This window comes from Carcharodon carcharias, chromosome 12 (assembly GCF_017639515.1).
Source record: "Carcharodon carcharias isolate sCarCar2 chromosome 12, sCarCar2.pri, whole genome shotgun sequence".
Lineage (NCBI taxonomy): Eukaryota > Metazoa > Chordata > Chondrichthyes > Lamniformes > Lamnidae > Carcharodon > Carcharodon carcharias.
The window spans coordinates 95,939,550-95,963,941 of record NC_054478.1 but is presented as its reverse complement, the minus strand read 5'-3'; the positions used below and the strand labels follow the sequence as shown (position 1 = coordinate 95,963,941).

At 39.8% G+C, this 24,392-nt stretch overlaps 1 protein-coding gene across 3 annotated transcripts in view; it reads right to left on the bottom strand.

Annotated features, from left to right (window-relative positions):
- Positions 1–24,392, bottom strand: part of gulp1b (GULP PTB domain containing engulfment adaptor 1b) — a 428,880-nt gene that overhangs the window by 250,492 nt on the left and 153,996 nt on the right. The window contains exon 1 of one of the 3 annotated variants that reach the window (XM_041200979.1): positions 17,482–17,521. The exons of the other annotated variants lie outside the window; for them this stretch is intronic. The gene's annotated coding sequence lies outside the window, so the exon portion shown is untranslated. Of the gene's footprint in view, positions 1–17,481; positions 17,522–24,392 lie in introns of those variants that run through there. 3 annotated transcript variants of the gene reach the window in all.

The following is a 24,392-nucleotide window of genomic DNA, read 5'->3' as shown; positions in this document are numbered from 1 at the left end:
GATATCTGACACCAGTGAGCCACAGCTAGAGGTAAGAGACTTCAGTTACAAATGAAGAAGCTTGAACTTGAACAAGCAAAGGAACTGAATAAACTTGGAATAGCAGCAGAAAAAGAAAAAGAAAGAGCATTTCCAAAGGAACAGGCAGAAAGACAGGGGAGAGAAAGACAACAGGAAAGGGAATTAGAACTGGTGAGGTTGAAAAAGGTAGAAAGAGGAAAAGAGAGAGAGATAATTCCAGGTCAAAGTGCTGGCAGTTAAAAAAGAGATGCCAGTAGGTGAGGAAGGACTTATGTCCAGATCAGAACCCAGTGGGGAGATGTTTAAATTTGTACAACTTCTTCCAAAGCTTGAGGGAAGACATGTTGAAGCATTTTTCATTTCTTTGAGAAGACAAGACAGATGAATGGCCACAGGAAAACTGGATATTATTGTCAGAATCCAGGTTTGTGGGTAGCGCGAGGTTTATGCTTCACTGTCAGAAGAAATGTCAGTGAACTATGATATGGTAAAAAAGGCTATTTTGAGTGCATATGAGTTGGTTCCTGAGTCTTACAGGCAGAAATTTAGGAATATGAGAAAACAGCCTGGGCAAACTGATATTGAGTTTGAGAGAGTAAAACAAAGTAATTTTGACCGGTGGATAAGGGCATTAAAGATACAGACAACATATGCAGCTCTTAGAGAGGTCATTCTTTTGGAAGAATTTAAAGATTCAATCACTTTGGTAATGAGAACTCATGTGGAGGAGCAGAGTGTTAAAACAGTAAGACAAGCAGCAGAGATAGCTGATGATTGTAAGTTAGCTCATAGAGCTAACCCTTTCTTCGTCATTTTTTTAAATCAGAAAAGGATAGAAAATGGGAAGGTGAAAGGAAGGTGGGGTAGTCAGGGAAGAGAAAGGGTAGGTGGAAATTCCCAAGAAGTTTTTTTCACAAGATAAAAAGAGAGGAGCTGAGGGTAGAAGTGACACTTGAAAATTGAGGTGTTTCATTGTAATGAAGTTATGAAGTTGAACACATGGAGTCAGTATGTTGGAAATTGCAGGGAAAATCTGTTGGATTTATTGGGGTACAGAAAAGTTCTGGAAGTAAAAGTACCATGGGTTCTGAGGTTAAGGCACAAGAAAAACCAGTGGTTTGTGTAGAGGTAAAACAGGAAGAATCGGTAATAGGTAAAGAAGTAGGAACGTGTTCACAATTTACCCAGGAGAATTCTGAGGAGCAGGTTGCAGAAATGTTTAAAGATTTTTTTGTGTGAAGGGAAAGTCTTTCCATGTGTACAGGGTGGAGCAGGTAAAAATGTTAAAATTTTAAGAGGCAAAGGAGCTAGTCCTTAAATGTTGTGGGATGGTGACAATTATTGTTCAGAGGAAATATTGTCGGAACAAATGTTAATAAGCAGGTTCATGGAGATACTGAATCCATGCCATTGTGGAAGGTAAATTTAAAGAGTAAGTGGAAAACAGGTGAGGTGTTTGTTGGAGTAGTGGAAAAATTGCTCATTGCAGGGTTTCAATTTATTCGGGGTAATGATATAGTGGGATCACAAATTTGGGTGATGCCTATGGTAGTCGAACAGCCTGTAGAAGTGCTTTCCACAGAAGCATTGCAGAGATAGCATCCTGAATTGTTTGCAGATTGTGTGATATCAAGATCCTAGGCGCATAGGTTGAAACAAGAACAACAGGAAGTTCAAAGGCAGAGGGAAGGTGTGGAAATCCATCTAGCTGACACTGTATTTGATAAAGTTGTTCAAGAAGAAAGACTGAATGACAATACAGCTGAAGTGTTTAACTCAAGGCAGTTGGTAGAGTTACAGAAAAAGGATACGCAAATAAACAGCTTAATCAGAAACAGAGGCAAAATATACTTCAAAATGATATTACCTTAAGGGCAGTATTTCAATGAGAAAATGGAGGCCTTATCATTGTCATGAAGCTATTAAAGTATATGATGCTATTGGAACATTTTTAAGAGGCTTAGTATGTGGGTGTGTCTTAATTGGATTAAAGCCATCTAGACTGGGTGCTTTGATGTGTAAAGCAAAAAACTGCGGATGCTGGAAATCCAAAACAAAAATAAATATACCTGGAAAAACTCAGCAGGTCTGGCAGCATCGGCAGAGAAGAAAAGAGTTGACTAGTTCTGCTGAAGGGTCATGAGGACTCGAAACGTCAACTCTTTTCTTCTCCGCCGATGCTGCCAGACCTGCTGAGTTTTTCCAGGTAATTCTGTTTTTGTCTGCGGGGAGGAACACAGTTAACGTTTCAAGTCCATTTGGCTCTTCAACAGAACTAAGGAAAAATGGGAAGAGGTGAAATATAAGCTAATTTAAAGGGAGGGTGGGACAAGTAGAGCTGGATAGAGGGCCAGTGATAGGTGGAGATAGCCAAAAGATGCCAAAGACAAAAGGACAAAGAGGTGTTGAAGGTGGTGATATTATCTAACTAAGGAATATACTAATTAAGGGTAGAAAGCAGGACCAGCAACGTACAGATAGCCCTAGTGGGGGTGGAGTGAAGGGAAGGGATTGAAATAGGCTAAAAGGAGAGATAAAACAATGGATGGATGTACATGTCTTCTTCCTTAACCGGGTTTTCCACCCACAGTGGTTGACAGGGCCCTCAACCGTGTCCGGCCCATCTCCCGCGCATCCGCCCTCACACCTTCCTCTCCCTCCCAGAAACATGATAGGGTCCCCCTTGTCCTCACTTATCACCCCACCAGCCTCCACATTCAAAGGATCATCCTCCGCCTTTTCCGCCAACTCCAGCATGATGCCACCACCAAACACATCTTCCCTTCACACCCCTGGTGGCTATTCAGATGGTGTTTATTACAGCAACTATTTAATCTACAGACTATACATGTGGCAGGATGAGAAAATCTGATTGCAGATGCATTGTCAAGGGTTTGAAGCTTAAAGGGAAAATTAGGCATTTAGAACCTGGACATTGGACTGGAATGAGTTATGTTGATACCAAGGATTTGTGTACATATTATGTTAATGCATGCATATAGTAATGTAATTGTGTAATAAGTATAGCAGGTAACGTAAGAAAATGGGTTCAGAAAATGAAGCCTTCTTTTTAAATTATGATGGTTCATTTTTTAATACGGACGGGGATGTCAGGAAGATATAACAATTTTCATAATGTTATTGGAATTTATTGTAGAGTAATAGTTGGGTCTGTGTCTATGGGTCAGGGTGTGTGTGTGTGGAGGGGGCGGGGTGCAGAGAGACTTAACTGAATTAAAGGCAGCTGGTCTGAAGGCCTTGATGAACCAGAAGATAAGCTAGATTTGTAATGTTAAGTAGGTAACAATAGGTGTAAAGAGAACATTTGCATTTTTAAATAAACCAAACTAGCTATAATTCAAAAGAAGGGGTGAAATGTTTCACCTAGCCGGGAGAAGTTAAGAAACATCATGATTATTTTTCCCAAAGGTTACTGGTGAAATTAGTACTATGATAGATTTGATTGTTAGAGAGGTAAAGTCCAAAAACATAGTGAAACAATGGGAATTAGCATTTAACGGGGAAAATGTGTACTAAGCTGCTGCCTACAAGGAACTGAAGCTGTGAAAAACTCACTCTGAATTCAACTATTCAAACAGGGTATTGTGTGTTAATTAGTTTGGGTCTTTTAAAATCTGTGCATCTTACTGCTATCTTAACAAAAGTTTAACTGGGAGTTAGATTAACTAGAGGATCTCGAAGTTACCATATTAGTAAGTTGTAGATCTATATATGTGCTTAAAATAATTTCTTTTATTAATAAAGGTTTAATTTAGTTTTGTAAGAAACCAACAACACTCAGTGGTCTTATTACTATTAAATTCAAGGCATGCATCTCAAAATATACAAACTCCAACACAGTTGTGGCAGTTGTTTCAAGTTTCCCTTTGGGATTTGAGCAGCTCAGCAGTTACCATCAGTTGTGCCATAACACTTCACCCTTCCTGTCTCCTTCCTCTAGCCTTACTCCCTCCCCTCTCGGCACCCCTTCACCCCACCGGACTTCCTCCCTCTCCATTCTCCTTCTTCTCCATGGACTCCCTACCCTCTCCACACTCCTTCCTCTCCACGGACTCCCTACTCTTTCCACATTCCTTCCTTCCCATGGACCCCCTCCCTTCTCTGCACTCCTTTCCCCTCCAAACACCTTTCCCTCCTTACACCTTACGCCCACTTTCCCAGTTGCCATCCTCTCCCATTACCCCCTCCTCCCCCTGCCCTCCCAATATCCCCCACCTGACACCTTCATTACCTCCCCACCACCCAACCTCACCCCATCCTGACACCTCTTCCTCTCCCAGTCGATCCTAGATCTTCCTCTCCCGTCCCCCAATACTTCCTCTCCATCCCATTGACCATTATCCTTAGTGAGCAGACCCTCAAAAGTGCCTTCCAACTTCTGTAGCCTGATTCACAGCAGAGCCATGTCCATGAGAATCCACCCAGGATGCCATTGACGTTCCTCAAGTGTGCCATTGGTGTGGGGCTCCGGCATCCTCTGCTCCTCGGATGTCTGCAATGAGAGCAAGGCCCGGTCGCTAAGTCCTGGCCGTGCTCTCATGTCGCACTTATCAAGATGTGTTCTGCACCAGCGTGCAATCACACCGACGTGGATGCTCAATTCAGCCGGGGGTGTGGTGGTGGTGGGGGGGGGGGGAATGATTCCAGCAGGCTGGGCTTATAATGATATGCAGATGTATTACAATGTGATTTCCCATGTCTGATGGCAGGAAACATAGCCTGCCATTGATGGGCTGAGCAGCCATCGCAAACTGGTTTCACAATGTCAAGAAACTGGTTTTTGGCCTTCTTGCCATATTGTCCGCTCATGCCACCAAGCATGCCCGACGCCAGTAGGCACAGACAATTCTGCCAATGGTCAGGGAGCACACAGGCATAAAAAGATAGGAATTTTACTTCCCTCATCTTCTGTGGAATTAAGAACTAGTTTTAACAAAGTAAGACATGAATAGCCACCAGTTTTTCTTCTAAATAAGTCTAAACTATTACCTATTTGTTCTTAATTGCTATATGTACGTTACGTTATATGTATGTCAGCATGCACAATAAATGTAATCAACAATATAAACTAATAACAGACACATTTTGTCATTATTGCTCTTTCTAAAAGTTTAAATTTATTTTGTTGATGCACATTTCTTACTAAGGGCAGCAGCCTCGATTTTGTGGTAGAGATTTTCTGTAGACCTGGTAGTGAAAAATCAGCTTGATATAATGCTGACCTCTAAGTTATATAGGCAACAGAACTAAACACCAGCCAATAAACAGTTTTTTTCAATTGCTGTGCTTGTTTCTCAAGGTAACTACTCAATGTGGCTTTTCTCAACAGAGGTTAATCATGCTATATTTGAAAACAGTATTGTGTTACATTCTTAACTTAACCTGGACCTGAACTGAGCCTGCAGAATGGAACCTGCACAAACTGGTGTAACTTTAAATCTTTAATCCTTACTGCTTTAACATGTTTGATTTCTGTGTACTGCTTCCTTGACGTAGCTCAGACCCATTCTAATTACTATTTTTTCAAATCATGCGTTTTACAAAACACAAATAAAAATATCCAGATAACTAGTGAATTAACATGCTAGTCAAAAAAAATATATTATGCTGTGTACAGAATGGTCTGGGATTTAAAAACACTCAGCTGTTTTGGTTCTTACAACTGAATGTTTTGTTCTGAAAGAGCACTATAAAATCTGTTTCTAGGCAACCTCACTTGCTAAAGAATATCCGAGTCATCCAGTGAAGGCAAACCTATTTATGAGTCTGGTTCTTGCCCTTGCTGATTTGCAGAACCTTGATCAATAATGAATTCTACCCAGTCAGCCTAATGAGATACCAGTTTCATTTAAAACCTCCCCTGTGCAAATGTACAAAGCAACTTTCAGGAGTTCAGCCAAACACATTAGAGAAAGAATAATAATGCAGCTCACAAAACACATTTAACAAGGATGACCTTTTGCAATTGATGCCAGCAACTCTGTATGGATGGGGAAGTACTATCCTCCTGTTGTTGAAGGATTTACTCATTTGTAATGATGAAATAAATAAGTAACCATTATGTTTTCTTATCATTTATTCGAGTGGGAAGTGAACAAACGACCAAGATTCACCTTGCAAGCTAATGAAACTAACAGACCCAATAAAACTTAATTCCTCATGAACCTAATTAGTTAAATTGAATATCAATTGCATAATATACAAATGTACAAAACAATTTTTCAGCTGCTAGTCGCTAACATTTAAATTGTCACACTGCTTCAACTCCTTTATTAACATCCTTTTATATTTGTACTGTTCATGTACTCGATCAAGTTTCCAAAAAATCAAAGAATCGCCCATCAGGATAGATCTGTGATTGGACAAAAAAACAGCTGTAACAAATTCTTTGACATCCGTCAGCTTGATTTTACATTTTTTTCAATGCCACCATAACTATATTTGCTACAGCTATATTCCCCAAGGTAAAATTTAATGTATTTTTAAAAAAAATCAAATATACATGCACAGTCTAGATAATTGCGAACACCTTCAAACAGAAGTCACTCTGCGTGGACATTTTGTGCATTCTGTCATTTTTCACATATGGATGGCAGCTTTAGAGCTACTAACAATGACAAAAAGTATTACAGCAAACTTTTTTCAAATTTGCAGGGATTTTAAAAATGTGAAATTCCCACTGGTCTAGCAACAAGAAATGATAACATTACTTTTTGAATTATAATGATGTGAAAACAGCCATATGTACATTTGAAATCAAATGAAATAATGGTCCCTGGTAGGGTTCTTGGGAGTATCTGAATCTCTACCATTCCAGCAGGTGCTTGCATCTATTTCCTCTGTTAACACTGGGCGATTAAGCAAAGGAAAAAAGTGTTGTCTCTACTTCCTATGCAATGCTGCCTAAGCTTAAAACCATGCTGATGTTAAGCTGAGAACGCATCCAAATTCTATTGGCCAGATTTTGCCATCATTAGGAAATGAATAGCACTAGCCATTCAATACATTTAAACTTGTCCAAGTTTTATGCATTTATAATTATTCAAAACGTATCCTTATTATTGCAGTGGCATGGTGAAGGATGAGAAGCAAGTTTAAAACCTTTATTCCACTCAATTTGTGGTCACCAGATGGATAAGGTCTTGAGCAAAGGCCACGGGCTTTACTATAGAATAGATGAAGATACATCAGCATGACAGGGAGCAATGCCTGACCAATTTATACATTTCAGCATGGCATTGATGCAGGTTTGATAATAGCAAGTCTATCTGTCCTGTCAGTTGAACTTGGTGGGCAGAACGCCTAAGGAAACCAGAAGAGAGAAAAAAAAACAGGAAAAGAATAAAATGAATTTACCCTCAAAACCTAACTTTCCATTTCATAATGGCACTATAATGTGAAAAATGTCATCAATTGAACTTAAATTATATTTACATACTTCCCTTTTCTACTACTGGTATCAGAACATTCACAAGATAGAATTTTATGAGCGAGTCTTCAAGAAAAATACTTGGCCATTACATATCCAAGATTATTCTAAGGTTTTTGAATCCACAATCCTACGCATTGATCACTCAGTCTGACATTTACCCCAAGCTTCCTGTCACTTGTCATTTTAATCCTCCACCTTGGCCCCACTCTGACCTTTCTATCCTTAGCCTGCTACAGTGTTTCAATGAAGCTCAACATAAGCTCAAGAAACAGCACCTCATCTTTCGACTCGGTGCTCTACAGCCTTCTGGACTCAACATGAAGTTCAACTATTGTAAATAATAACCTCTGGCTCTATCGTGTTCTGTGTTTTTTTTTGCTGCTCAGTCTTGTCTTGTTTTTTTCTTTATCCCTTCATGTTGAGGTGGCTGTTATGTAGCCACTCACACCTCATCTGGATACATCTTTTGCTTCTTTACTACACCCATTACCACTCTCTTTGGCTTTAGCACCATGAAATCTTTCGCCATTTAATTTCTGCCCTCCATCCTTTCACAGGCCTTCCTTTTTGTTCTTTCCATTCCTTCCCTATTTCTGCTGGCTCAAAACCTAATGCATTTCTATCTTTCTGCGGTTCTGATGAAGGATCATCTTGATCGGAAACTTTAACTCCATTTCTCTCTACAGGGGCTGGTTGATCTGCTGAGCATTTCCACCATTTTTTATTTTTATTTCAGATTTACAGCATCTGCAGCATTTTGCTTTTTGTGCTAAATTTACTCTTGGTTTGTTTGAGTCTCTGTTACCTTGTTCTACTTTTGATTGTCAATGTTCATAGCTTCAAAGAGGAAGGATTTAATTTCTTGTTGCTAGACCAGTGGGAATTTCTTGTGTTTTTTAATCTCTGCGCAAATAATATGAAACAAAGTTTGCTATTGTGCCTTTGTCACTCACAGCAGTTCCACTGTTGAAGAGTTATTGAAGGCAATTTTTGGATTTATATTTTCTAGCCCATTTACTATCTAAAACCACTGGAATGCTATTGGCCACCTCTTTTCAAGAGTTAATGTTGCTACATTCCACTCTTAAAACTCTCTATTAAAAGAACAAATCAGTTGCTCTTTTATGTACTTCATCCAGAAATAAATGTTTGCTTGGTATCTTGATGACCAAAGTTAGTTAGTACTCGAGAAGTGATTTGTTCAGAAGACTGCAGTTTTGGCTTAGTGCCTGTAGAAGTGATTTGACTATACAGTTCAGCAGCATTCTGCTTGTGTTTTTTCCTAACGTGCAAAATTTTGCAGAGTTTCATCTTCCCTTTTTAAAAATTTTATCTAACTCATTTGTAGATAGTTAGCTGTCGTTTCAGAGTCAACTACCCAACCACTACCAGACTTAACCACAACAATCACAACTTGCATTCATGTAGCATCCTTAAAGAAATGTTCCATCCAGACACCTCACAAATAAGCATATGGAAGCCAGGAAGAGAGAAGTTAGGTAAACATGACTAAAAACTAGGTTTAACAAATGAGTTATGAAGAGTTTTTAAAAGTGGAGAGGCAGTAAAAGGTTTAGAAAATGAGCCCCAGAGAAAAAGACTGAGGTGGCTAATTGTCCTGACTTCGCTGACTAATCCAAGGAGATCCGAAGTCTGGAATCAGAGGACAGGAGTACTCAGGAGGAAATGATTATAAGGTTGGAGAATACTGCAAGTCATTAAAAGATTAAGAATGAGGTATGTTCATTCAATATTGCTGAAAAGAGAGATGTGTTGCCAAAACTTTTCATTCTGCCCCTTCGGGACAAATGCATGCATGCCAAATTTCAAACAATCACAACAACTTATGCAATAGAAGATGTTGTTGTGATTGCTTAAAATGTCACTTTTGCGCTTGTGCTGAGTGCCACGTGAGTAGCTTCAGCAACATGTCTCCCTTTTCAGCAATATTCAAGTTCTGTATCAGCAAGAAATTGTTAACTTAGTAGTTAGGGGACAAGGATCTAGCAAGAGGAGCTAACAGACTTATGGCTGCACACTTTCTGTACAACAAATATCTGGACAAGTCCAAGTTCATTGTGTGTGGAAGCTGGAAAATCAGCAAGAGAGCTTTGGAGCACTCAAATTTGTGTATAGATGATACATTTACCAGTCTTAGCAACAACAGGGGTGGAGACAGGCAATTTGGCAGAGATGGATGTAAACAGCTGGTGACTGGATGTGGTGTATAAAACTCAGTTGCAGATTGAGGTTATCAAGGCATTGTATGGAATTCCCTGTTTTAAAGTAGTAATCTTTTTTTTACTTAGTTCTGTTGAAGAGTCATACGGACTCGAAACGTTAGCTGAGTTCCTCTCTGCAGATGCTGCCAGACCTGCTGAGTTTTTCCAGGTATTTTTGTTTTGTTTTAGTAATCTTTCTTGCTGTATTTTGTTAAAAGTGCACTGGATCTTCAGTTACGTACCCAGGTTTTCCATTCATCACTGGTGAATTCCAACAGATATTTTTGTTCTGAATCATGAGCTAAATAAAGCAATGTTCATAAGGGAGCCCCAGCTGCTGTTCTACTCCATGTGAAGATTAATTATTGAAACAATTGTGAAAATGGTATAAATAGGAATCACATGAAGAAATGCTTTTCAAATGTTACTGTGACTGGAATAATTAGGCTAAATATAATTTGTTTTACCATTAGTTTTAATCTTTCTCAAGTCAATGGTACAGCAAGGAAAAATATCCTATTTGCTATTGTTAAGGTCAGTTTAAGAGCACTTTTTAAATTGAAGTTATGTTACATTTTACACAGACAGACCTGATTATCAGGAAACTAATGCTGATTTTGAGAGCCAATTAAAATTGTGAAGCTGACCATTTGAAGAAAGTACAGATTACTTAGTAACAAGAAAGCATTATAGCAGAAGTGGAGAAACCCTTATTTTACAAAAGATGGCTATCAAAAGTCACTGCAAATGTTCCATAAAATTTGATCAACTATGCTGTCCAATGAACTGATGGAGAAAAGTAACAGCATTATGACATCATGCTGTCAGAAATACCTCTCCCTACTGAGTGCTGACATTTCTAATGTTATGGTGACAGTATGGCAAAAAAAAGGAAGTAGTTTTATCTAAAGTTTAGGTTAACTCATGCTTATTTAATTGTTAAAATATATAAGGAGTTAAGTCTATCAGAAGTTTTCTCTGATCTATTGGTTAGGGTTTTCCCATGGGCTGCAGCGCCTCAATGCCTGGGACCAAATGGGGGTCCCGAGCCATGTTTGCTGGAGCCAAATCGGCTGAGCTATTTTCCCCAAAGATGGTCTCTTAAATAGTCACCTCCGTGCTCGCCATCTCATTAAGGATAGCAGGAAGCCCTGCAATTCTGCCAGACCAATAAGAGAGCCAGCACCTCTAGAGCCTTGGCAGCCCCAGTTGGAGAGGTGGATGCTGCTGAGGCAGGTCTGAGAACACAAGGGTGCCTCAAAATGGAGGCATAAATTTAAAGTAAAAATTCACTAGACTAGAGAAACCCCCTCAGGCAGCAGCACTTGACCTGTGGGTGCAACCTTTGCTGCTGGTGTCTCCCTCCTTGAGGGATGGAGCCTGCAGCTCAATAATCCACCAGGCCACCACAAGGAGGATACCTCCATTGAGCGGATGGGCTTAGCAGGGGGAGGGGTGCTCTGCCTTCAGCAAAATGCCAGCAAGTCCTCTAAAACAGTCCTGATTAGGGTGTTAAACATGCAAATTGGTTGCCCACCTCTGCGGGCAGTCGATTCATTTATCAGGTCACTCCGGGAAACTTCTCTGGCAATGAGAATGCATCAGGGAGCTGAACTATTTGCCTTCCCAGCCACCTACCCCAACCCTGCCTCCAAACCCATAATTAAAGGCTTGGGAAAAATCAGCCCAAAGCTACAACAAGTAACAATTGTCATAAGTTAATAAAAAACCCGATGTTTGATTTATCTGATATATTGGCCTTTTTGAATTTAGTTAAATAATTGTTCAACTACAAATGCTGTTTTGGGGGGTATTTATTTGCTTGCCTTTTCAAATTACTAAGCCTAATCTGAAATCTCTGAAGAAAATTTGATAATCCAGGCATCCTCTATCATTGATGAGGAAAGGGGTTTAAAAGACAACATAAAAATTACAATTGCACTAAACTTGCAAACCATTCACTATATTCTACTCTATAGCAAGGTAGTATAACATTACCTTTCTGCTGATATTAATCTGTTCCATTACTGTTTAATCAATTTGTTTGGAAGTTGAAACCAAAAACAAGGTACTCTATAGTACTACTTTGCCTACTCTTGAAGGCCAGTGGGATCCCGTGCAAGCATGGGGCAAAAGTCATCAATGAACTGAACAGGCTCTTTATTTACTATCCTTGTGATGCTATGATATTCTTATTTAAGTACCAGCACAAGTGAAAACACACCAGTGATATAAGATGCAAGGGTTCACATATAGGAACAGTGTGAAGTACAGAAGTAAAGAATAACAGAGTGAGAGCCCAATAGCAACAATAGTACAGGAGAGACTGTTGTGTACATCTTTTTCTTACTTATCTTCCATTAAGTTATAGTTTAATGGAGGTCATGTGGCACAGTGGTAGCGTCCCTACCTCTAAGCCAGAAGCTCTGGGTTCAAGTCCTACTCCAAGGCTTGATGGCCATGGAAGGTGCGTTCATAACGTGGCCAAACAGGTTGATTTACCAACCTCCAAATCCTTCCAATACCGCTGATGGCAGGCAGTAAGAGCAAAAGAGATTCGGGGTCAAACTACTGCAGTACTTTGCTAAGCATAATCACGGACCAATCCAATGGAAGTCCATGGTCGCCAGCATCCTCTTATAGCATGGTACCTGCAGGAGGAGGAAGTTATGTTTTACACACAAATTACAATTTTATTACCTGATGGTTGAGTATTCTTTACTCATGAAACTAACCTATTATGACTTGAAAAACAAAAATTAACTACTGAACGAAGCTCATAAATTATACTCAAGTTAACATTTTTCAAAAGATCACAACAGGATTGGCATATCTTGGATCTAACTTTGAAGCTGCTGTACTGAATAACAAGCCTATGCGCAGGAATTGGGAGTTAGAGTTTCTGCAGGGGCTCCTTGAGGCCCCTGCCCACAACTTCAATGAAAAATCAGCAGAAGCCACTTAGGACATTGCACTTTTTGATATACATCAATGACCTGAACTTGGGTGCACAGGACATATTTTCAAAGTTTGCAGATGACGTAAAACTCAAAGTAATAAGCAGTAAAGCGAATCAGTAACTTCAGGAGGATATAAACAGGCTGGTGAAATGGGTAGATGCTTGGCAGATGAAATTTCATACAGGCAAGTGTTACGTAATGCATTTTGGAAGGAAGAATAAAGAAAGACAATATAAACTAAATTGTACAATTTTAAAGCGGATGCTGGAACAGTGAGGCTGGGGTCTTACTTACCTAACTCTTTGAGAGTGACAGGAGAAATCGAGAAGCTGCTAACAAAAACACATGATCAATGGCTTTATAATAAGGAAAAGGGCATGGTTTTCACCTTGGGAGCTGTAAATCGGGAGTTGGGGGATTTTCCGACATTACGATCCCACCTCCTGACCGAAAGGGCCTGCCGCCACTATTTCATGGCTGGTGGCGGGGACGGGTTGGAGTCAGGGCCACCGCCGCAGATGCGAATGCAGGAAGATGCCCACGTGGCCAGGTTAAAGGGCCCGCTTCCATTTACTGGGATGTCAGCCCAGTTCTGGAGAGGAGTGTGAGGCCTTGTAATTCTCACCACCCCCTCACCCTTTAAACCCTCTATTCACCCCTATACACCTTTACTCCCCCCCCCCACCCCAAATCCACTCACCCAGTATCCACTATATAGAGAAATCACAAGCCATCTACTCACATTGGCAAGTCGAGGAGCTCATAAATCCATCAAGATAAATAAACAGTACTTCAAAAACATAATTCTTATAACTACTCAAATCTGTCAAAATAACTGCACAAATTTGTCAAAATAACCAAGCTCCCAGTCCCCTTGACAGCTGTGTCAACACCTCTTGCTGAGCTGAATCCATTAGTGGGTTTGGAACTCAGCCAAGCATTCACAAAGACATTACATTGAACAACTATGTCAATAAAACCTCCAAAGTTGAATATATTAAAGCCTTTAAAGTCAGCCAGAATCACAGCCATCTGTCAAAGCATTGCAATATCCAAACAGATAGCTGGGCTAAAGTTCAAGGAAAACATAAGAACATAAGAAATAGGAACAGGAGTAGACCATTTGGTCCCCTAAGCCTACTCCGCCATTCAATAAGATCATGGCTGCTCTTATGTTTCGATTTCCACTTTTCCATCTAACCCCCATAACCTTTGATTCCCTTGCCTAACAAGATTCTATATCTACCTCTGCCTTAAAAATATTCAATGATCCCACCTCCACCACCTTCTGAGGCACAGTTCCAAAGGCACACAACCCTCCGAGAAAAAAAATCTCCTCATCTCTGTCCTAAAAGGGCAACCCCTAATTTTAAAACAGTGCCTCCTAGTTCTGGACTCATCCACAAGAGGAAACATCCTTTCTACGTCCACCTTGTCAAGGCCGTTCAGAGTCTTGTATACTTAAATCAAATCACCCCTCACTCTTCTAAACTCCAATGGAAACAAGCCCAGTCTGTCCAAACTCTCCTCATGAGACAACCCACTCATTCCAGGAATCATTCTAGTAAACCTCCTCTGAACCGCCTCCAATGCATTAACATCCTTCCTTAAGTAAGGGGACGAAAACTGCACACAGTATTCGAGGTGCGGCCTCACTAATGCCCTGTATAACTAAAGCATAACTTCTTTAATTTTATGTTTAATCCCTCTTGTAAAGGATAGCATTCCATTGGCCTTCTTAATTACTTGCTTTACCTGCATACTAATTTTTTGTGACTCATTTACTAGAACACCTAGATCCCTCTGCACCTTAGAATTATGCAGCCATTCCCCATTTAAGTAATAGTCTGCTTTTTCATTCTTCCTGCCAAATGAAACTCCATTTGCCAGATCTTTGCCCACTCACTCAACCTATCTATATGCATCTGCTACCTCCACATGTCCTCTTCACAACATTCTTTCCTACCTATCTTTGTGTCATTTGCAAATTTAGCTACCATGTATTCACTCCTCTCATTGAAGTCGTTGGTGTAAATTGTTAAAAGTTGAGGCCTCAGTACAGACCCCTGAGGGATGCCACTTGTCACATCCTGCCAATCAGAAAAAGACCCATTTATGCATTCTCTCTGCTTTCTGCCATCCAGCCAATCTTTTATCCATGCTAATATGTTACCCCCTACACCATGCACTTTCTTTTTCCGTAATCTTCGCTATCAAATGCCTTCTGGAAATCTAAGTACAGTACATCTAAAGACTCCACTTTATCCACTGCACATGTTACTCCTTCAGAAAACTCCAATAAATTGGTTAAACATGATTTTCCTTTCATAAAACCATGCTGACTCTTCCCGATTGCCTTGAACTCTTCTGAGTGCCCAGCTATACCCTCTTTAATGATCGATTCTACTAACTTCCCCACAACAGAAGTGAAGCCGACTGGCCTATAATTTCCTGTTTTCTGCCTCTCTCCCTTCTTGAATAGATGAGTTATATTTGCTACTTCCCAATCTGATGGAACTTTTCCAGAATCTAGTGAATTTTTGAAAATTAACACCAGCTCATCAACTACCTCATTAGCCACCTCTTTTAAGACCCTAGGATGTAATCCATTGGGACCCAGAGACTTGCACTCAAACATGAGTGCAAAGGGAACAATTGACACAGTCACATCTGAATTTCACTAGTATACAATGCAAAATCACACTTTATCCATTGGGTAGTGTACCCTACATCTGAATACTTTCTCACTTTCACAATGCCGTTAAAATTAATGGTTACTTACCTTATCATCAATCACTGTATTAAAAACATGTAGAATTTATCATACAGCACTTCATTATGAAATATGAAGTTGGCAACACCTTTAAACTTACCTATCATATGGTTCCTCACTTCAAACAAAGGTTCACAACACCTCTAAGTTGTTGTGATCCATGTTGCTTTCAAAAGCTAGCCGGTCCTCATGACAATTGTGGGACTTCTGAAATGCCCACTTCTGCAATTGGAGCTGGCAACGTCAGGACAGCTAGATGCGGGCTCATGATCTGCCCCTTACCCTGTGACAAGCAAAATTGCCGGCAACAGGAAAGGGGGTGGGAATTCAGGAATCCGGTCCCTCCAGCCTCTCTTTTGCCCACCTGATGCTGGTTGACCCGGAGACAGTAAGGGAAAATCTGGCACAAGAGGGTAAAGACAAGAAAAATTTGCTAAACCTTTATAAATCAGTAGTTAGGCTTCAGCTTGAGTATTGTGTTCAAATCTCAGAACCACACTTTAGGAAGGATGTCAAGGATTTGGAGAAGGTGCAGAGGAGACTTATTGGAATTGTCCCAGGAGAATAGAGGCTTCAGCTATGTGGATAGTCTGGAGAAGTTTGGATTGTTCTCCTTACAGCAGAGGAGATTAAGGGGAGATTTAACACAAATGTTTAGAATTATGAGAGCTTATTGATAGAGTAAATACAGAGAAACTGATTTCACTGGCAACATGGCTAGTAACCAGGGGGCACATAGTTAAAACAATTGCCAAAAGAGCTAGATGGAAGATGAGAATTTGTTTTCAGGGTCTGTGTTATGATTTGTTATGCACTGTCTGAATAGGTGATGGAAGCAGATTCAGTAGTAATTTTCAAGTGTGAATTGGGTAAATACTGGATAGTTAAAACTTGCAGGGCACTGGGGAAAGAGCACAGGAGCAGGACTAATTGGATAGCTCTTTCAAATACACAGTGACATAATAAAGGCATAATGGACCAAACAGGCTTTCTATGTTTCTATGCCCGCATGATGGTGGGCGATCAGGAGAAATTCTACTTCAAATAATTGGCTAGGATTCCATTTTAAGACATATTTCTTTACAACATAGTACAATAATGTCAAATCTTCAGTCTACATACAAATTAAAATATTATAAATCATTGTATATAACAGCCAAACATAAATCCATCTGATTCATGAAGAAGCACCAGATAATAAAATCTACCATTCATTGACAGTTCTTTTTTCACAGTCGTTATGATCCAAGTTGACTCGCCTTAGATAATTACAGATAACTGCCAGTGTTTTACATACAGTAAGTGTAAATTGAAATCCACAGGTTAAATGTAATTAGCTGAATTAGGGAAGACTTATTGAATTTATGTTCTCCACGCCACCTAACTATCCAAATTACAATTTTACAGCCTCCTGTACTTCAGTGCCTTGGACTTGAGAACTGTAAGCTGTTTTTAAACTGCTGCAAGTTATACTACATCACTAAAAGTATTAAATTACTAAAAATATTAAGACCTCTTTAGGCATGCATGTTTTCAGAAATAGAAATTCTTCATAATTTTTTTAAAAATGCACAGTTATCAATAATGACCAAGAAGCATCTGATTCAAAATAACCATTCTTCAGTTTACTAATGTAAACCTGATGGATAATTTAGCCGCATCACATTCCTTCAGTAGAATACAATGACAGCATAGGAACATACAATAGTACATCACTTAAATCTTTGCTTTATTGACTAAGTTGTTTGTACTGTATATTGCTTTGGCGTTCTGTCTGTTCATCTTAACATTGCAATCAATAAATCTCAGAATATTTGGCTCTTTCCTTTCCATAGCACCCGACACAAAGGAGATCTGAAAGCAGTCTACTTACAGCAACATGAAGCCAAGCACAGACCTAATTTTGAATCCGTATCAAGCAGGCATGCAAATCTGTCTGTTAATCCCAAATATAATCTCTTTCCAATTGCTTAGCACTGGTGCCTCAAATGAGAAGATTGAGCACCTCACGTTGACTTAGAAATATACTGATATAGAACTGAAACAACTTACTGGTCTCGGAAAAAGCCTGGAATTCTGAAGAGGAAGTTCTAGCTCAGCTTAATGACTTGCAGCTGCAAGGCAGATGTTGCTATGTACTGTGGGGCTTATAACCACATGAACGTTCAAACTTTTTTCTTAAATTCATCACAAAGTATATGTAGTCTTGCGCTTTCAGTCGAAATTCATACACGCTTAAACATAAAACTCAAATTTGAAGAAAATATTATTAACAGAGTGAGATTTGTTGAATAAATGAATAAATTTGTCATAAAGTATTACTTTTTTGTTAAAACATAATGTGCTTTGAGCTAACTCCACAAGGATTAACATATGCGTAACAAGTGAGGCAGAATGTGAAAAGCAGTATTTTCAAAAACAATTCAATTATGGAAGCTATTGAAAATTATTTGTATTTCAAGTATTTCAGTGGCTTTAAAATGCAAACTGTGTAACTTCCCAGAGATTTAAAGATACAGTTTTTGTTGATGAGCTTAGTCTTTCCTCCCATTATATAATAAATGAAGTAGTCAGTGGTCTTTCAAGCGAATAATATTGCACAAATGGAAACAAGCCATATGCGAAATTATTTATTTGATTCTAAAAAGTAAAGTATTTCCTGTTATCATGCTGTACAGAGGCACTGGTGGACAGGGAGCTAGTGTAGGCCAGTAAACACAGGGCTGACGAGTGAATGAGACTTGATACATGTTAGGATATGGGCAGCTAGGCTTTGCATGAGTTCAAGTCTTGGAAGACGAGAAGTGGGAGGCTGGCTAGTAGATCATTGGGCAGAATATTCCGGTCAGCGGGTGGGGGTGGGCCAACATGCCGACGCATAAAATGATGCGCGGTATTTTGTTTGGCAGCCACGTGAAGTCCATGCGTGCATGCACACCGAAATGTTAAAGGCCTATTAAGGCCATTAAGGGATTAATTAAAGTACATAAGAACGCTGCCCAAGCAATCTTAAGGTTGGCCGGCAGGCGAAAAGCCCAAGCGGCCTTCGTGTTTTTCAGGAAACCTCATCTACAGGTAGGATGAGGTTTCCTGAGGCTTTTGTAAAATAAATAAATAAATTTTCCAAACTTTGCAAACATGTCCCAACTCATCTTATACTGTCACATGAGGGGACATGTTTAAATAAATTTTTAATCATTTGTTGAACTGTTTTATTCTCTATTCAATCTCCCTGAGGCAGCCCTGACTCTCCCTCCTCCCCCCGCCCACACAGGTGAGAGCCAGCAGCTACGCATTACGCTGGACGGGCCTTAATTGGCCCACCTGCGTAAAATGGCAGCACGCAGCCAATCACGGGTGGCGATCAGCTCCGCGCCCACCCCCGCCCACTCCACGCCCTGCCCACCCGCCATAGGAAAAATCCAGACCATTGGGATCATCAATTCTGGAGGTAACAAAAGCAGGGCTGAGGGTTTCAGGAACAGTTAAATTAAGGTAGGTGGAGAATGGCCATGTTCCTTTGTTGAAGCTGGCCTACATCAGGGATAGGATATGGATTTGAGAGCTCAGCTCAGGGCCAGGTACGGCAGCAAGATTGTGAACACCCTGATTGAGCCCAAGACAGTGGCCAGCTGGGGGGAAGAAATCAGTGGCTTGTGGATAGAGTTTGTTGTAGGGTTCGAAGACCAAGGTTTTAGTCATCCTATTCTGGAATTGGAGGAAATTGAGGCTCATCCAGGACTGGTTTTTGGACAAGCAGTCTGACAACACAGAGGCAGTGAGCTATGACAACATAATGCAATCAAATAGTTGATGGAACACTGAAGTGATTACATAAATACTAAATGTATATGAAGCACAGTAAAAGGTCACATGGAAAAAGCCAATGTTTGAGATACATTTTCCTCAACAAGTATGCAAACTATTCAAGCATTAAACTAAACACTAAAAGAAATACTTTAATTGCTTATTTAATTAGAGTGCATCCGTATTCTGTTGTAGAACAGATTTTCAATAGATTAAACATGTAGCAACATAACAAGCCGGCAACAACTAGCCAAACCACAAAATGTCAACAATTTTAATCAACAGAATATAAATATTTAATGAATCTTTTCCAACATATTTCATATGAATGGAAGAGAAAAATGTAGTATGTTATATAGAGGAAAAATTTGTTCATGTAGCATTCATTCAAAGTGGTGCTACATAGACTACATTGATTCCCTGGAGGCACAGAGTTGCAGGCACCTGTTGTGGTCTGTGCAGGTTTTCACAATGATATAATGCTATGGATTGCACAGGTAGCGACTCTCAGCGCTGTCTGTTCCCAGGAAATCTATGTAGGTCTGTGTAGCACTGCTTTGAAGCATTCCACACCAATATGCAGCAAGGCCTGGACAACATTCAGGCTTGGGTTGATAAGTGGCAAGTAACATTCGTGCCATACAAGTATCGGGCAGTGACCATTTACAACAAGAGAGAATCTAATCATCTCCCCTTGACATTCAATGGCATTACCATCACTGAATCCACCACTATCAACATCCTGGGGGTCATCATTGACTAGAAACTGAACTGGACCAGCCATATAAATACTGTGGCTACGAAAGCAGGTCAGAGGCTGGGGATTCTGCAGTGAGTAGTTCACCTCCTGACTCCCCAAAGCCTGTCCACCATCTACAAGGAACAAGTCAAGAGTGTGATGATTCTCCACATGCCTTGATGAGTGCAGCTCCACCAAAACTCAGGAAGCTCAACACCATCCAGCTTGATTGGTACCCCATCCACCACCTCCAACATCCACTCCCTCCATCAGTGACACACAGTGTGCACCATCTACAAGGTGCACTGCAGCAAAGCTCCTTCAATAGCATCTTCCAAACCCCTGACCTCTATCACATAAAAGGACAAGGGCAGCAAATGCATGGGAACACCACCACCTGCAAGTGTCCCTCCAAGAATCACAGCATCCTGACTTGGAACTATATCTCCGTTCCTTCACTCTCGCTGGGTGAAAATTCTGGAACTTCCTCCCTAACAGCACTTGGTGTACCTATGCCACACGTGCTGCAGCGGTTCAAGAAGGTGGCTCACCATCATCTTCTCAAGGGCAATATGGGATGGGCAATGAATGCTGGTCTAGCCAGTGACACCCACAGCACATGAAAGCTGGAAAAAGCAGTGCTACACAAACAAATTCTTCCTCCCATTATGTTTACAATTTGAAAAAAATAGGTCTACAATAATGACAGCAGTCTCCCTTTTAAAATTCAACCAGTAATTAAGATTGCTTTCATGGAAAGCAGCCATTATTTTATTTCTCTCTCTTACCTAATATACAATAAAACAAAGCGCTAGCATTGCTATCTGTATTAAATCTGATTAAATGACACTCATGCAAAAATACAGTAAGATTTCTTGTTGCAATAAAGTTTAATGATGGAAGTTGTTGAATATTATTATACAACAGGAGTTTTATGAGTGAGGATGACTACAAATCCTAGAACTAAAATGAATTATGAAAGGGCTGCATTAATTGATAATTTACTTCAATTAAGCAGTGGCATATTCTCAAATCGTCAACTTAATTTACAAGCATCATGCAAACAGTGATTTGCGCTGCAACGGTCAGCACAAGGTCTGATATCATCATAAAATCTCTAATTGTCCAGCTATAAGGGGAAAGGGGAAAGATGGAATGGGGTTAGATTTCTTTAAAAATTGCATTTGTTCATGGTTCAATTTTCAGTTCACTCATCATCTTGCATGCTGTCTTGGTCCAAAGGTTGGGCAAATTGGGATCCAGGTTTTGATAACAGCCACCAAAAGTGCTCTGTCACTTAAGATGGATTACAATATTTTTTCTTTTGAAGTTGTACTACTTGAATCACTAATGCAGGACTGTGTGAAAGCAATGTAAAGTTACCGATAAAAACCAGCAAAAATAGCAACTATTCCACATACTTACATGACGTATTATCATATAATATCAACATTGACTTATACATTTTTTTAAACAAAATGTTGGCCATGTCATTCAGCTCTTCAATATCATTTAAAGGTGTAAGGAAATGACAAAGAAATACCATGATTTTCAGTGTTCATTGTCTTGTGAATTAAGCAACCCACCTCTTTAATGAGAGTGATATCAGGTTTGAACATTGAACAGTTTGTGCACAATTTCAAGTGGTTAGGCCAAAAATTTCTTCTTCCTTATAGATTTTGCTGAATTTCATTTTCTATACAATTAATTTAATGAGACATAACAATGTATCTCAAGTGGGTGATTTAGATGAATTCTTAAAATAAGATTAGAAAGCAGTTGGGAACGTACTTTTCTTGTACAAATTCAATTTTAAAAATATATGCAGCATTAGCAAAGCAGTCAAAAACATTGCAAAGCAGCTCTAGTCAGTCGAGCGCAGTGTCAGAGAAAAACTTCCAGAGTGACACTGCAGAGATTGATTTAAAAATCATAAGAATCATAATAGAACATTATGATCAGTCATAATAACATTCAACAAGAAACTAGGATGTGTTCCAGCAAAACTTTGAGCCAACAGTGTCATGTTAGAAGCTCCAAAATAATGGATATGTGACAAATAATTCAGAAAGTTTTCAGCCAGAAATAAGTAAGTGAAATAAAAACCAGTAAAAATAACAAATGGTTGCTAAAAACAAACTATTGGCAACTGCAAAAATCTGGACCAATAGAAATATTTTTCTGAAGAAATTGGCCAACTTTCCAACATCACCTCATAATACACAGATCCTATACTTCTTCCCTCCTCCTTTTAAATTTTATTCCAATACAAAATAACAGTGCAACACATTAAAATTGTAAAACTGGGGGATTAATTTTAACCCATCCACCCAGCAAAAAGACAAGGTGGATTTGAAATCAAGCATTTTGATTTAGCATCCTCTCCCAGCTGGATGCCATTTTAACTTCCCATTGCACTTGGGGTGCCTCAAAAATGCATGCACATTAGAACTCCATTGCAGTTTTAACGGAGCGATTAGGAGCTACACTCAATGCCCAAATCACTGTGAAACTGGAGCAATTGGCTTCAGTGAGCAATTGTTTCACTGCAGAGGGTATTTAAAAGGACATTTGGTTTTTAGAGGACTGTGCACTATTATTCTTAATGAGTTTCAAAAGAATTTTTGGACTTAGATAATTGCTTGATTTTTTTCTCCCCTACTCATCCAAGTTAAGCTTTCACAGCGTATCATGGTTCACAGTTGTGCTCATTGCTTTGGATGGAGGAACATTTGGAGGAAGGGGAACAGCAGCAATAGCCTCAGCATTCAGGATGAGCTACAGATGGACTCCTGAGAAGACAGGTGAGGGAATCTGCTCATGAAAGGCTTTACCCAGCCCATATGGCAAGAGACATATTCCTTCAAATGACTGAGGGGCATTGCACCAAGAGGCAGCTTTCCTGTTTCAACCATGGCCAATGATACATACCTCTTCTGCAACCCCATGCTTGAACTGGACAGGGACAATCGTAGCCGGGGACACCATTGACCATATTACACAGAGCCGCTGAAGCAAAGGATAGATCCAGAAACTTCCTACAATATGCCCCCATACAAAGTCTGTTGCATCACTGTAGTTGCTGCATGTTGCACAACATGGCAATTCAGAGAAATTGCAGTTGGATGGAGCATCATCAGTGTGATCATCTGACAAGGATTAATTGAATGAAGGTGAGAACACAACATTTTGCAGGCAGAGTCCAGGAATTAGTGAATAGAACAATGTTCCTTTCCCTACCCTGAAAGCTTACAGAGCATCCCTCTGCATTAAGTCTGTTCTACCCTGTTTCATGACATTCTTAAACCCACATTAAAGAACACTGAAATCATTGAGCCAATTTTTATACAAATAGCATTCTGTAATGCAAAAGCTGTTATGAAAAGGCACTGCAGTCTAAAGTACCAAATGTAACAAAGGTGGTTATTTTAATGCCAAACACAATAATTGTATTGAATTGATCTCTCAACAAAGTGTGTATCCATAGATATAAAAGCAAAATACTGCAGATGCTGGAGATCCGAAATAAAAATAAAGTGTTGGAAAAATTCAGCAGGTCTGGCAGCATCTGTGGAGAACGAAACACAGTTAACACTTCGAGTCCAAAATGGCTCCTCATCGAAACTCGAGACGAAGAGTCATATTGGACTCGAAATATTAACTCTGTTAACAAATATTCTCTCTGAACAGATGCTGCCAGACCTGCTGAGTTTTTCCAGCATTTTCTGTTTTTATACGTATCCAAAGAACTTACTTTCTTTTCCATTAAGATATTCTTTACTCAGTGGTTTCAGGAGAGCTGGTGAAGGCTGCAGTTGCTCATGTTGGAATCCTTGAAATGCTAGTGGCTTACGAGTAGAGGATGCTCAAAGCTGTCAGGGCCCAGCCGCACACTATTGCACTTCAATTACCACAAGGGCATACTGGCCCATATGGTCTTCTGGTATCATGACAATTGTTGTTTAAGGATTGGCAAGGGAATAAATGTGCTAACATCCTGACAGACGGAAACACATACCTTTCCCATTGAGCTTCAGCTTCATGGAAGTGGCAGTGGTGTATCAGTCCCAATGGTCTGCAGAAGAACTAACTGCAGCAAATGAGTGATGTCTTGAATGCCCATATCTATTCAGTTAATTAGTCTCTTCAAGATGGAGTTAGTATTAGTTAGTATTAGATGGGAGCCATTTGTGCTTTCATCAAAACTACAAAGACTGGTAACTTTGACACCTGAAGCACATTTAGATCTGGCTACATGCTCTAACTTAAAAGTGCAGAGTGGAAGTTGATACCAAACAAGTTGAAAGTGGACTTATCCCTAATTTCAGCCATGATGCTGAAATTCCTTGGCAGGCCTTCTAGACTTGTGTTACTACTTGCAAGAGGGAAGAATTCTTTGTCATAGCTGGGAACCTAA